The following is a 14912-nucleotide window of genomic DNA, read 5'->3' as shown; positions in this document are numbered from 1 at the left end:
CTGACATTTACTGAAGGTTTAGTAAGTACCCGGCATGGTGCAAAGCATGCTTTAGGACAATTAAATTCTTTCATTATCACTATAACCAAATGCGGTGGATTTGTTATCATTCCCATTAGCTAGGAAAACTGAGATTTAGAGAGCTCCAACACATAGATAAATCTGGAAAAAGTAATGATTTCAACCTGGGCAGAGCCCATGATTTTATCTGCTACATATATTAGAATGCTAGAACCTGGGGCGCCTGGGTGGCTCAATCGGTTAAGCGCCGGTTTCGGCTCAGGTCATGATCTCACGGTTCGTGAGCTTGAGCCCTGTGTCAGGCTCTGTGCTGACAGCCCAAAGCCTGGAGCCTGCTTTGTGTCTGCCCCTCCCCTGCTCTCTCTCTCCCTCTTTCTCTCTGCCCCTTCCCCACTCGTGCTCTGTATCTCAAAAATAAACAAACATTTAAAAAATTAAAAAAAAAAAAGAATGCTAGAACCTGGTTGTGGCACAGATGGAGGTTTTCAAAAATTGAAGAGAAGTTAAATATTCTGACCTCTTATGAAGCTGCAGTCCCCTAATGCCAGGGAAATGAAAGGGCTCAAGGAAGATGAAGACCCGTGCCCCATTCCCACACAGAGCTTAGAGGCTGACGAAAGCTTTGATGGGATCAGTCTCTGGGGGACTGAGCACCAAACTTAATGGTGTTGAAAGATGGTATGAAGTCCCAGTAGCCAGGCCTATCATGAAAAAAAAGGGAAGAGGAGTGCCTTCAGAATTATCCTCCCTGGAGTGAATTCAGGTGAGGGAGGAACAGAACAGTCACCAATGACTGGTTTTTCTGGATACTCATAGGTCCCTAGGACCATTTTCCAGCACTGAGAGGAAGAGTGGCCAAAACAATGCTGATTAGACATCACGCCAACTAGATTATTGAAGTCTAAGTTAGATGCAATTTAATTTGGCAGACTGAAAAACAGGTGTTTCCTTGAAACCAAGAATCGTAGAACAAATTCACGGTACAAAATCATAGAACAAATTTAGGGGACATGGAAAGGGATGATGAAGGGATGGTATCTGGTGACACAATAAAAAATAAGAAGTTTATGTTTCTTATTTGAAGGAGTAGAGTCGGTCACTAGAGGAACTAGTTCTGAGGAATGGGGTGGGGGTCAGGGTGTAGATAACCTATTCAACTTATATTCACCATAGCAGGAATTTACTCAAGGCCCAGGAACCCAGACCAAACTTGCTTTCTGTTTCTGTGCTAAATAATATGGGCACCAAACTATAAATAACTTAGTTCCCTGCTCTAGGGAATACCTGCTTCTGGTAGATAAGACCAAACTAACTACACAGCTTACTTATGAAGGCTATCAAGGCTAAATGTTGCTTATCAACATTTTTAAGTTTATTTATTTAGTGTGTGTGTGTGTGTATGTGTGTGTGTGTGTGTGTGTGTGTGTGTGAGAGAGAGAGAGAGAGAGAGAGAGAGAGAGAGAGAGAGAGAGAGAGAGGGAGGGAGAGAGAGAGAATTCCAAGCAGGCTCCACAATGTCAGTGCAGAGCCTGATGTGGGGCTCCAACCCATGAACCGTGAGATCGTGACCTGAGCTGAAACCAAGAGTCAGGTGCTTAACAGACTGAGTCACCCAGATGCCCCTCATCAACATTTCCTTCAAATATCATCTTGTGCCCATCAATCCAAAATTAGCAACCCCTTAACTCAGCCCAATTCCAATCAGTTTCTTCCCTGTAAGACTTGCCTTAAATCACCCATAACTTCATATATATCCTCCTCTGATCTCCCCTTTCTGACACTCTAGGAAGATTCTGGGACTGTTCTCCCTTCTGCAGTAAATCTAATTAACTTAAATTTGCTTGATAAACAAGTTTTTCTAGTAGTTTTTTTGAGGAGTTGGCAGTCAGCAATTCAAAGTGGATAAATTAAAAAATAGTAGGAAATGAAAAACATTTAGAGATACTGAAATAATCCCCTGCAAACAGAAATGGTCAAAAGAGTCTCCCTCTGGTGGTGGGGAGGGGTAAAGCAGGGGACAATTGCATTTCCGGTTAAGCCCTTCTGTACCAATAGCTTTTTAAACCATGTATGCATATTGCTATGAAAGAATATATTTTGAAATTTTAAATATTGGTAACAGTACAGTGGCTGGCAGACAATTTCCCCAACCCTTTTTATACCAGGAGAGCTGGTATTCCTCTTCCTGGATGCAGCTCTGAAAACATAATGTAATACTGAGCTAACAAAGAAACATTACAAGTTATGTCCATCCCCATGGCACAAACATAAAAGTCACAGCTATTAGACATATTTTACAAGCATAGACATGAGGCCAAGAGAATCGAAAATATTGCCAGAGTCCATACTGCACCCTTCATCTGCTGCTGTAGAATTTCCTAGGTAATCATCACATCCATGAATTGATCTTAGCAAGTTTGGGATTGGGTCCCCCTTCCCCCACCTGCTCTCACTACATACATTCCCAGCCAACTCCTACTCTTAACTCACCCTCAACAAGAAAAAAATCACAAGAGAAGAAGTCATTTTTCTTACTGGACAGGCCTTTTCCCTCTGCACCAATCATTTTTTAATCTCAAAGCTTAGAAAGGAAATTACCTGTTCAGATTGGAAACTGGTAGTTTCTGCCTAGCTCCAGCCTGACTTTACATATCGAGTACCTTGCTGTGAGGGCAATGTATTTGGGGAAGTATTGGGCAGGCTGATGGGGGAACGGGTGGGGGTTATGGAAGTCCTTTGAGAGGCCTCAGCAGACCAAATGCAAATACGGTTCAGTTCAAAGAATAAATACGGACGTGAAGAACTTCCTTGAAGGTACATTTTTAGATAAAAACACACACATACATACACAAATGTCATGTGCAAAGAACCTCTTTCCACAGTCAAAGACCATAAAACAAGTTGAGTCTGGATCTCAGAATGTCCTCTTCCTCCAACCTTGAGACAAAAAGAAGTTATACACTGAGTCAAGGCCCCCTCACTTCAGAATCCATTCCCAGAATTGGCCAAAAGACATATTCAAGGCTAATGTGGCTTATTTTTTTAAGAACTTCAACCCCTTGGGGTGCCTGGGTAGCTCAGTCAGTTAAGTGTCGACTCGGGTCATGATCTCATAGTTGCTGAGACAGAGTCCCGCATAGGTCTCTGCACTGACAGCATGGAGCCTGCTTGGGATTCTCTCTCTCCCCTTCTCTCTGCCCCTCCCCTGCTAATGCGCTTGCTCGCCCTCTCTCTCACTCTCTCACTCTCTTTCAAAATAAATAAACATAAAAAAGAAACTTCATCCCTCTTTCACATGAAGCTAGTAGAAATATCAGTAAGTGTGCACTCAGTAATCATTCATTCAACAGTATCTACTAAGTGTCCCCACATGGCAGGCACAGCTCCAGGCACCAGGGATGGGGGTGAACAAGAACCGAGTCCCTGACCACAAAAGGTCCCAATCTGGTAAGTTGTACAAAGTAAGCATACCACAAATACCAGATGACCAAAGGAATCAATAAATAAGTTTAAAAATTAAGTCAAAAGATAATAAAATCACTCTCGAGTGTCAGACTTTTCAAATTCTCTTATATTTTTAAATGCTAATAAAAGGTAACTAAGTTGGAAAAATACTCAGTAATGGGAAATATATGTGATACTATCATAAAGAAAAAGATACAAACTCTATATACAGTTTCTTTTGTTAACAAGAAATATATACGAGGGGAAAAAAATCTATAATGCAACGATCCAAAAGGTTAACTGTAATCTTCTTTACGATTAGATATGTTTTCATATTTTTACTTCTCCCTTTGTTTCAATTTTCCATATTAAGCACACATTTGTTGTTTAAGGAGGGAAGACTGTTCTTAGAAAAACAATGCTATGGTCATTCTGCACTTGGCAATGGAACTAAGAGATCTTCAGAAAACAGACTGTTGACAAGCCAACTAGTTTCTCTCAGCTTGGCCCTCCATACCCCAAGACAACTTTATTTTTATTTCTCAAATCTCATCTCTGTGTGGTATGGTGGAACTGCTAATGCTCAGAAAAGGGACCAATAATTCTGGGTCCAGGAAGCAAGCAGAGATGAAACCCCCATGGCACAGAATGCAGGAAGCAACGAGGAACGTCTTTCAGACAGCAGGTACCTGGGACAGGTGCTCTTACAATCACACATGGCTGGAAATATGGTCAACTGATGTCTTGTTTGTTTGTTTGTTTTTTTATTTCTTCAGCTTCCTAATTCGTGAAAATGGTACTCATGGAACAAATAGACAATAGCAATTTCAATAGGAGCTAATGCTTCTGCATACTTGCTGTGGGCCAGGCTCGGCGCTATCCTTTGTACATGCATTATTTCACTGAATTCTCAGTCCTATGAAATGGGACTATTATCTATCACCCTTAAAGGTGAGGAAACAGAGAGAGATGGTTAGGAACTTGCCCAAGATCATGATGTTAGGTGGCAAGGTGGCCTCAAACCCGGGTCTGGCTGCATCTCAGACTCCTCATGACTAAGATTCTTAACTATTTGCTATTATTTTTCTTTGCCGGTACCAACAAGAAAATTTCGGGACATGATATTAGATTTTTTTTTCCAAAAGCTGGGAGGAAAATGCAAGGCTTTACCAACCTCTATTCACCCTTTGGTCCAATCTTTTTTTTTTCAATAAAGTGAGACTTTGGAGGAGGGGAACATGCTAATTTTTTTTTTTTTAACTCAAAGAATTAGAGGCGCCTGGGTGGCTCAGTTGTTAAACATCCAACTTCAGCTCAGGTCATGATCTCATGGTTTGTGAGTTTGAGCCCCATGTTGGGCTCTGAGCTGACAGCTCGGAGCCTGGAGCCTGCTTCGGATTCTGTGTCTCCCTCTCTCTCTCTGTCCCTCCCCTGCTTGTGCTATCAAAAATTAAATAAATAAACATTAAAAAAAACAGACTGAAAGGCTGTTACATATTATGCAATCACTTCCAGCATCACTTTTTGTCTTGTATCTTCTACTGAAAAAGAAACACATGCCATGCTATTATTTGGTATTTCCACCAGTCTCTAGGGGTCCAATATAGAAAACTGTGTAGGCAGGGTAATATTCCTTCTGATGAATTTATTGCTTCAACTTAACATTTAGAATGTAGTGCAAAGAATCAATAAGCATATACTCTTCTTGGGACTCATAAACATTTATTTAAACACACTCAAAGTTCCTTTTGTGTATATTCAGCACATAAACAGCTAGAGATTGGAAATTGTATCCATTCCCTTAAAAATCTCAGATGAAATCATAGTAAATGGAAAAGGGATTGTATGAGACAACAACAGTATGTACACACTCAAAGAGCATTATCCCCTTCTATTGTTTGGTAAGTATGTAAACTGGATAGGTGAGATTTGGATCAAATTTGCACTTCTATTCATGGTCATTAGAGCAAAGAGAATGGTGCTCAAAGTCAGGTCTCTTAAGAAAAATTGAGACTCACAGCCTCCCATTTCAGAGATTCTGCACACTCTGGGCATCTGGGAATCTCTACTTGACAAGTTTCCCTGGGATTTCATCCCCTGGGTAGCACATGACCCAGGCCATGAGAGGTACTGCCATGAACAACAGTCGACAGGAGCCTGGGCTCAAGAGCCCACCATACCGGTTTGCAGCATGTCCCTGCCACTTATGAACAGGGTGTCCTTCGTCAAGCAACTTAATCTCTCTAAGCCTCAGTTTCTTCATTTGTGAGATGGAAAGATAGCAAGAGTATCTTTCAGAGTTGTGAGAATTTTTTAAAGTAGATTTTATGTGTGTGTGTGTGTGTGTGTGTGTGTGTGTAGAGAAACTTACCACACTGCCCAACACAACGTAAATGCTCAAACACTGTAGCTCGCTGATATTAAATTATTATTTTAAAAGAGAAAGCCCCAAAGCTCTAAAACCTCCTGCTGTAATGTTCTCTTCATTTCTCAATCTCCTCGCAGGGATATTGACTCAACTTCGTGTTTTCTCTTCATTAAATCTTTCATGAATATTAATCTTAACTTGCTTTGATCATGAGGTCCCCAAATTTTGTAAGCGCAGTGTTTGGCATTCAAACAGTTCTCTCTACACTTGAAAATATTGGAACATTAGGAGAGTCTGTTGCCTAATTTGGCCTTAGTTGGTACAACAATTGAAAATGGTCTCCTTGGATCTGTTTAGGTGGTGAATAAAATAAATCCCAAAGCACAGAAGATCCATTAATTCGTTATCAAAGTATCGTGCACATGTTTTCTACTAACAGCATTCTGCGTATCTGTTTGATTTTTAAAGGGTACACACATGCACCCAAGAGTTGATACTATACTATTTCCTTCCATTATCTTTGAATAATATGGGTTTTCCGCTTCTAAACTTCATAGAATCTTTGCCTCAAACATTATGCCATAGTTTGTATTACAAAGTATGGTAAAAATATGTTTTAATATTGAAACTCAGGTTTCCAGGGGATTTGTCTGTTTTTTTATTGATATATACTATTCACACAGTTAAGTACACAAATCTTAAGGACACTACTCAGTGAACTTTGACCAAGGGAATACATTCCTGTAACCACCAGTGAGACTGAGATTTAGAACACCACCAGCACTGCAGAAGGCTCCCTCTTGCCCCCTCAGTCATTACCTCCCCCACAGGTAACCATTACTGTGACCTCCATCACCACTGATTAATTTCATCTACTTTTGAACTTCAAATAAATGGAATCATGAAGGGGGCACCTGGGTGGCTCAGTCAGTTGAGTCTTGGACTCTTGATTTCAGCTCAGGTCATGATCAGGTCTTGGGACTGATCCCTCTGCTTGGGATCTCTCTCTCATTCTGTCCCTCCTTCCCTGCTTGCATGCTCTCCTTCTCTCTCTCACTCTCTCTCTCAAAATAAATAAATAAACATTAAAAAAAACAAAATAATAAAATGGAATCACGAAGTATGGACTTTCCCTTCAGTATTAAGTCTGTGAGATTCATCTATATTTTTGTTTGTAACAGTAGTTCCTTTTTTCATGAATATATTGTATTCCACTATGTGCATGCATCACAAATTATTTATCAATCTATGGACATTTGTCTTGGGGGCTACTATGAATACAGTGACTCTGAACAGTCTGGTCCATATTTTTTTTAGCACACATGTGTATGTAGAACAGGATTGCTGGTCGGCAGGGTAGGCATATGTTTAGTTTCAACATGCCAAAAATAATAATTTTTACCAGTTTACATTCCCCCCAGCAGTGTGTAGACCTCCTTCACTCAACATACTCACCAATTTGGATATTCTCTGTCTTGTCATTTTGGTGATGTTGGAGGATGTGCAGTGATAATGCACTGAGGTTTTAATTTGCATTTTTCTCATGACTGATTAAAATGACCATCTTTTCTTGTCTGTATTGGACATTTGCATACCTTTCTTTTAAGTTCCTCAAGTTTTGCCAATTTTTCTTTTGAGTTACCCATATTTGTTATTTTTAATAATTTGGGGTGATAATTTTAGATTTACAGAAAAGTTGTAAAGATAATACGATGACTTCCAATGTACCCCTCACCTACTTTCACTGGTGTTAACATCTTACATTACCTTAGTGCATTTGTTAAAGCTTAGATATCCACATTGGGACATTATTATTAACTAAACTTCAGGATTTTTTTGGATATCTCCACTTTTTCCACTATACTGTTCTTTTACTCTTCCATAATCTAAACCAGTCTAGCATATTGCATTTAATCATTATGTCTCATTAGTCTCCTCCGGTCTGTAAGAGTTTTTCAGTCTTTTCTTGTTTTTCATGACCTTAACAGTTTTGAGACATATCAGAGAGGTATTTTGTAGAATGTCCCTCAATTTGAATTTGTCTGATGGTTTTCTTTTGATTGGATAGAGATTGTGGGTTTTGGAAAGGATAATCTGACATTTATCAACACTTGCTTTATGACTCAGAGAATGGTTTGTTTTAGTAATTATTCCATGTGTACCTTAAAAGGGATGGATATGGTTTGCTTTTGTTGGGTGCAGTGTTATGCAACACACACAAACACACACACACACACACACACACAGGCAAGTTTGTTAATTGCATTGTTCACATATTCTATATATCTACTAAATGTTTTGTCTGAGAGGTGATAAAATCACTCACTATGATGACTATGTATTTATCTGTTTCTCCTTTTATTCACATCACATTTTGTTTTACTATGTTGGAGTCTATGTCATTAGACACAGACAAATTTAAAATTGTTATATCTTCCTGTTGAATCGTCCCATTAATCTTCATTACAAAATAACTCTTCATCTCTAGTAATAGCTCTTGCAGCAAAATTTGTCTACTACTGGTACAGAAAAACACCTTTCCGTGGTTAGTGTTTGCATGCTGTGTCATTTTCCATGTTTTTCATTTCAACTTTTCTGTGTCTGTATGTTTAAAGCATATCTCTTATAAGCAGTATATAGTTGATTTTTCAATCCAGATCAAAGATCCTTGCTTTTCTTCTTTTTTTTATAATGTTTATTTATTTACTTTTGAGAGAGAAGGGCAAGGAGGAAGGAGTGCAAGTGGGAATAAGGGAATAAGGCAGACACAGAGAGAGGGAGAAAGAGAATCCCAAGCAGGCTCTGCACTGTCAGAGCAGAACCCAACACAGGACTCGAACCCGGGAACCATGAGATCATGATCTGAGCAGAAACCAAGAGTTGGACGCTTAAGTGACTGAGCCAGCCAGGTGCCCCTAGTCTGATAATCCATATTTTTCATCAGAATGTTTTATCCATTCACATTTAATGTAATTACAGATCTTCCTCAAACTTACGATGGGGTAGCATCCTGATAAACCCATCATAAGTTGAAAATATCCTAAGCTGAAAATGCATTTCATGCTCCTAACCTATTGAACATCATAGCTTAGCCTAACCCACCCTAAACGTGTTCAGAACATTTACATTAGCCTACAGTTGGACAAAAATCATCCAACACAAAGCCTAGTCTGTAATAAAGTGTTGAATAACTCATATAACTTATTAATACTGCACTGAAGGTGAAAAACAGAATGGTTGTATGAGTACAGAATGGTTGTAAGTATATTGTTTGTTTACCTTTGTGATTGTGTGGCTAACTGGGAGCTGGGATTGCCACTGCTCAGCAACACAAGAGAGCTTCATACTGCATATCACTAGCCTGGGAAACATCAAAATTCAGAACTGGAAATATGACTTCTAGTGAATATGCATTGCTTTCACACTATCACAAAGTCCAAAAATCCTAAGTCAAACCATTATAAATCAGGATCTATCTGTACTAATATATTTGAATTTAAATCTACCACATTACTATTTGTTTTCCATTTATCCTATCTTCTTGTGTTCCTTTTTTCTCCTTTCTTGCATTCTGTTTGATTAATCAATATTTTACTGTTCCATTTTCTCCTTTATATTAGATTGTTAGTTATAGATTATTTCTTGTTCATTTAGGATTTACCTTAGTTATTGTAACATACTTCCAGAACTTAACAATTTACCTTAAGTTAGTAATTGTACTTCTTCCCAGATAATGCAAGAATCTCACAGCTTAACTCCAATTACTCCTTCCTGCCTTTTGTGCTATTGTCATGTATTCTTTTTTTAAAAAAATCTTTTTAATGTTTATTTATTTTTGAGACAGAGAGAGACAGAGCATGAACGGGGGAGGGTCAGAGAGAGAGGGAGGCACAGAATCGGAAGCAGGCTCCAGGCTCTGAGCTGTCAGCACACAGCCCGACATGGGGCTTGAACTCACGGACTGTGAGATCATGACTTGAGCTGAAGTCGGACGCTTAACCGACTGAGCCACCCAGGTGCTCCTGTTGTCATGTATTCTTAAATTTTTTAGTATTTATTTATTTTGAGAGAGACAGAGAGAATACAAGTGGGGAAGGGGCAGAGAGAGAGAGAATCCCAAGCAGTCTCTGAGCAGTCAGTGCACAGAGCCTGATGTAGGGCTTGAACTCACAAAACCATCAGATCATGACCTGAGCTGAAGTCTGATGCTTCACCCACTGAGCTACCCAGGTGTACCTGTCATGTACTTTAATTCTGCATATTGTTTAAACCCACTAGACCTTATTATTATTGTCTTAAAGAGTCAATATTTATTTTGAGTTTTTCATATGTTTATCTTTTCTGCTCTTCATTCCTTCCCGAATTTCCATGCTTCTAGCTAAGATCATTAACTTTCTCCTGAAGAATTTCCCTTAGTGCCTATTTTTGTGTGGGTTTTCCAACAATGATTTCTCTCCTTATTTGAATCAAAGTTCCTTTATTTCACCTGGATTTTTAATGTTTATTTTATTTTTGTGAGAGAGACAGACAGAGGGGCATGAGTGGGGGAGGGGAAGAGAGGGAGGAACACAGAATCTGGAGCCGACTCCAGGTTCTGAGCCTAATGTGGGGCTCAAACCTATGAACTGTGATATCATGACTTGAGCCGAAGTCAGACACTTAACTGACTGAGCCACTCAGGCACCCCCTCACCTTGATTTTTGAAAGGTTTTTTTTCACCAGGCGTAGAATTCTTCTTTGGTAATTATTTTCTTTCAGGTGCTTATATATATCACTTATTATCTGCTAGCTTTCATCATTTCTTTCTTTTTTTTTTTAAACAAGAGAGAGAGAGAACAAGTGGATCAGGGGCAGGAGAAAGGGAGAGAGAATCTCCAACAGGCTCCTAGCTGAGCATGGGGCTCAATCTCATGACACTGAGATCATGGCCTGAGCCAAAACCAAGTCAGCAGCTGAACTGACCCCACCTAGGTGCCCCTCATCATTTCATTTAAAAGGTCAACTGTCAGCTTATTGTTACTCTTTTAAAGGACATTCACCTTTTTTTCTCCAAGTACGACTTAGATTTTCTCTTCATAGGTGTCATTTTTTTGCAGTGATATTTTGTATTTATTCTATGTGAGGTTCATAGGGCTTCATGAATCTGCAGTTTGATATCTTTCATTAGTTTTGGAAATTATTTGGCCCGTGTATCTTCAATATTTCTTCTGCTCCATTGTCCCTCTCCTACCCTTCTGGAATTTCAGTTACACATTACTAGATATTTTCACAAAGTCTTGTATGAGCCTTATGCTCTTATTTTTATTTTCTATTTATTTTTCCTCTCTGCACTTCAAGTGATATTTTCTACTTACCTACTTTTGGCTCACTAATTCTCTATTTTGATGTGTCTCATCTGCAGTTAAACTCATCTTTTGACTTCTTAATTCTTTCTGCTTTAGAACTTCTATTTGGTTATACTTTTAGATTTTAGCTTTATGGTGACATTCTCTATTGTATTATCTGCTTTATTTAACATATGCATCATGTTATTTTAAAATTATATTTCTGTTAATGCCAATATTGCATTGCTTATACACCTATTTCTTTTTTTTTTTAATGTTTATTTATTTTTGAGACAGAGAGAGACAGAGCATGAATGGGGGAGGGGCAGAGAGAGAGGGAGACACAGAATCCGAAGCAGGCTCCAGGCTCTGAGCCATCAGCCCAGAGCCCGACGCGGGGCATGAACTCACGAACCGTGAGATCGTGACCTGAGCTGAAGTCGGACGCTCAACCGACTGAGCCACCCAGGCGCCCCTTATACACCTATTTCTAACATCAGTTTTCTTCTTTGTCTTAGTTTTTGTCATTTGGTTCTGTTTCCTGGCATAGCTGGTAATTTTGGACTGAATGTTGACATCATGCATGAATGATACCTATGGTGTAGGTCTCTAGAGTATATTTTATCTTCTTTGCCTGACAGGCAGGAAATTTTGATCCAATTAAAAACTGAAATAACTGGAAGCTAGTTTTAAGACTTTGTGAGGGCTAATCTATTACTGATTTATCCCTATCACCAGCCATGACACTTCAGAAGACTATTTTTAAAATCTGGGGAATTTACTGAGATCTCTTCTCCTGGGTAGGTTCTAAATTATGATTTTTATCTCTCTTCAGCAATGTGAGGCTGCCAAAAGCTATGATTAGCCCTTTAACTTCTTAGCAACTAATTTTTTCTGGGTTTCTTAGGCTCTCACTCCACTCATCCTCAGCTTAGGAATTAGGTAAGGAATTAGCCTTATGTCTGATTTTAGTTTAGAATTGACAATTCAATGCAAATGTAGATTTGTTTCACATTTCCCTTCATTAAAAAAAATGTTTTAATGTTTAGTTGTTATTATTGAGAGACAGAGCATAAGCATAGGAGGCACAGAGAGAGGAGGAGACACAGAATCTGAAGCAGGCTCCAGTCTCTGAGCTGTCAGCACAGAGCACAACATGGGGCTGGAACTCACAAACTGCGAGATCATGACCTCAGCTGAAGTCAGACGCTTAACCGACTGAGCCACCCAGGCGCCCCCACCTTTCATTTCATTTGAGTGGAAATTATATAGAGAATGCCAGATCGCTTCTCTGAAATTAGTTTCTTCAGGATCTTGGCTCCATAAGTGCTTGGCTATGTTAATAGTCCTGAAGTTAAATTCGTGGTTCCCCATCCTAGTGATAGAGTTGCAAGCTCTAGACCTCTGCTTTCTCTTCAGTCTCTATGCCCCACAGGGAAATTAACAAATATTCCAAAAGCAAAAGCATCCATAAATGTTGGACTCATCTTATGCTTTTCCCCATCTTCTTGAGATGCTGGCGCTTCAAGTTTTGTACACCTCAATTACTATCTGATGGTTTGAACAGCTATTATTTTGAATTTTACTGAGATTTTGTAGTTTTCTCGGTGGGGAGATTAGTCTAATACTTGAGAATTTGTCTTTAATTTACCTTACTACTTGCTCAACCACTAACAAAGTTGAAATCAACCTGTAAGTGGAGGGATAATATATCCCAGTTTAATATCTAGGATGCTTCTGATTTGCGGCTCTTATTCTAGAATAATACCCAATAGTGCCCCCTTTCACTCTCAAGAGTTCAGTATGTGCAGTAAATGACCTGATTATTTTACCTCTAAAGGTGATTTTATCTTTCTTCTGGTCCCCAATAAATAAGCATTAATTACTTATAAAAGAATGCCAAATGATGGGGCCCCTGGGTGGCTCAGTCAGTTAAGCATCCGACTTCTGCTCAGGTTATGATCTCAGAGTTCATTAGTTTGAGTCCCCCCATTGGGTTCTGTGCTGACAGCTCAGAGCCTGGAGCCTGCTTCGAATTCTGTGTCTCCCTCTCTCTGCCCCTCCCCCACTCACACTCTGTCTCTAGCTGTGTCTCAAAAACAAATACACACTAAAAAAAATTTTTAAAAAGAATGAAATAAATAAATAGAGACAGAGAGAGATTCTGCTCTTTTGCAGTCACTGTGGCCTGCAAAGTCTCCTGTGACACCTCTACAAGGCAGTGGAGGCAGTCCTGCACAGGAACCAGTGGAAGCAACAGAAGTTTTTGGACACCATGGAGCTACAAATCAACTTGAAGAACTATAGCCCTCAGAAGGATGATGTTACTTGGGCACCGTCAGGCTTAAGTCCACACCGACTTCTCTGTGTGTGTTGTGGGGGGAGCAACAGCACTATGATGAGGCCACAACTGTGGATTTCTCCCATGTGGACACTGAAACACTGAAGAAAAAGAAACTCAGCAAGAATAAGAAATTCATCAAGAACGTGGCCAAGAAGCAGGATGTCTTTTTGCTTTGGAATCTTTGATGAAGAAGATCCCATGAATCCTGGGCCCAGGCCTGAGTAAGACTGGCAAATTCCCTTCCTTACTGACCCACAATGAGAACATGTGGCCAAAGTTGATGAAGTGAAGTCCATGATCAAATTCCAGACAAAAAACGTGTTGTGCCTAATAGTGGCCATTGGCCACGTGAAGAAGATAGATCATGGACTTGTGTCCACTTAGCTGTCATTTCCCTGGTGTCATTGCTCAAGAAGAATTGGCACGATCTCTGGGTTTTATACATTAAGAGCACCATGGGCAAGCCTCAGTGCTTATACTAACGCACAGCTTAATAAACTCTACTCCCACCATTAAAACACACACACACACACACACACACACACACACACACACACACAGGGTTCATATATATTATTTCTGCAGGTCTTAGAATTAGTACTCTTGTGTTTACTTGAATATCTGACACATCATTCTGGAATCAAAAAAAGAAGTTTATATTTATAAAGATTAAGGATATTTCCACATGTTTAAGTGGGTAATCAGTTCCAATGTCTAAAAACTTATATCATGTGTGAAAACACAAATATGTATATGAACACAATGTGTTCATTTAAAAAATTTTTTTAATGTTTATTTATGTTTGAAAGAGAGAGAGAGAAAGTGCAAGTGGGGGAGGTGAAGAGAGAGAGGGAGACACAGAATCCTAAGCAGGCTTCAGGCTCTGAGCTGTCAGCACAGAGCCCAACGTGGGGCTTGAACTCACAGACCGTGAGATCATGACCTGAGCCGAAGTTGGACATTTAACCAACAGTTGACCAAAGTCAACTGCTTTTCTACATGTATAATTTTCATAGCCTCTGAGTACTAGACGAAACCTTAAGATGACTGAACTCAGCCATACTTGCTCTTTACACAAAAGGGCATTGAGGTTCCAAAAGTTAATTTAGGGTGACCTGAATCATTTATCCAACATTACAGATAGATTCTGAACTCTCCTGATGCCTATGCCAATACAATTCCATCTCTACAAACTATCCCACCCAGTATTTTCCTATTAGCAAACTCTTCCGGCTCCTATGTCCTAGTGCATGAGTATAAAAGGTTTGGGAATCCTTCCATATTGGGTTATATACAGGCAAGATTTAAAAATTATAAAAAGAGAAAGATTTAGGCCTTTCATACCAAGCTACAAAGGGCAAGATATCTTCCTGTGAATTTCATAATCGTTAATATTTCTATTCACTAAACG

At 39.4% G+C, this 14912-nt stretch overlaps 1 pseudogene; it reads left to right on the top strand.

Annotated features, from left to right (window-relative positions):
- Positions 1-13363: 13363 nt before the first annotated feature.
- Positions 13364-13983, top strand: LOC121016726 (60S ribosomal protein L10a-like; annotated as a pseudogene).
- Positions 13984-14912: the final 929 nt, after the last annotated feature.

This window comes from Herpailurus yagouaroundi, unplaced genomic scaffold (genome assembly GCF_014898765.1).
Source record: "Herpailurus yagouaroundi ecotype Mexico unplaced genomic scaffold, PumYag 213, whole genome shotgun sequence".
NCBI lineage: Eukaryota > Metazoa > Chordata > Mammalia > Carnivora > Felidae > Herpailurus > Herpailurus yagouaroundi.
The sequence above is the reverse complement of the archived record's forward strand: the minus strand, read 5'-3'. Positions and strand labels throughout refer to the sequence as shown.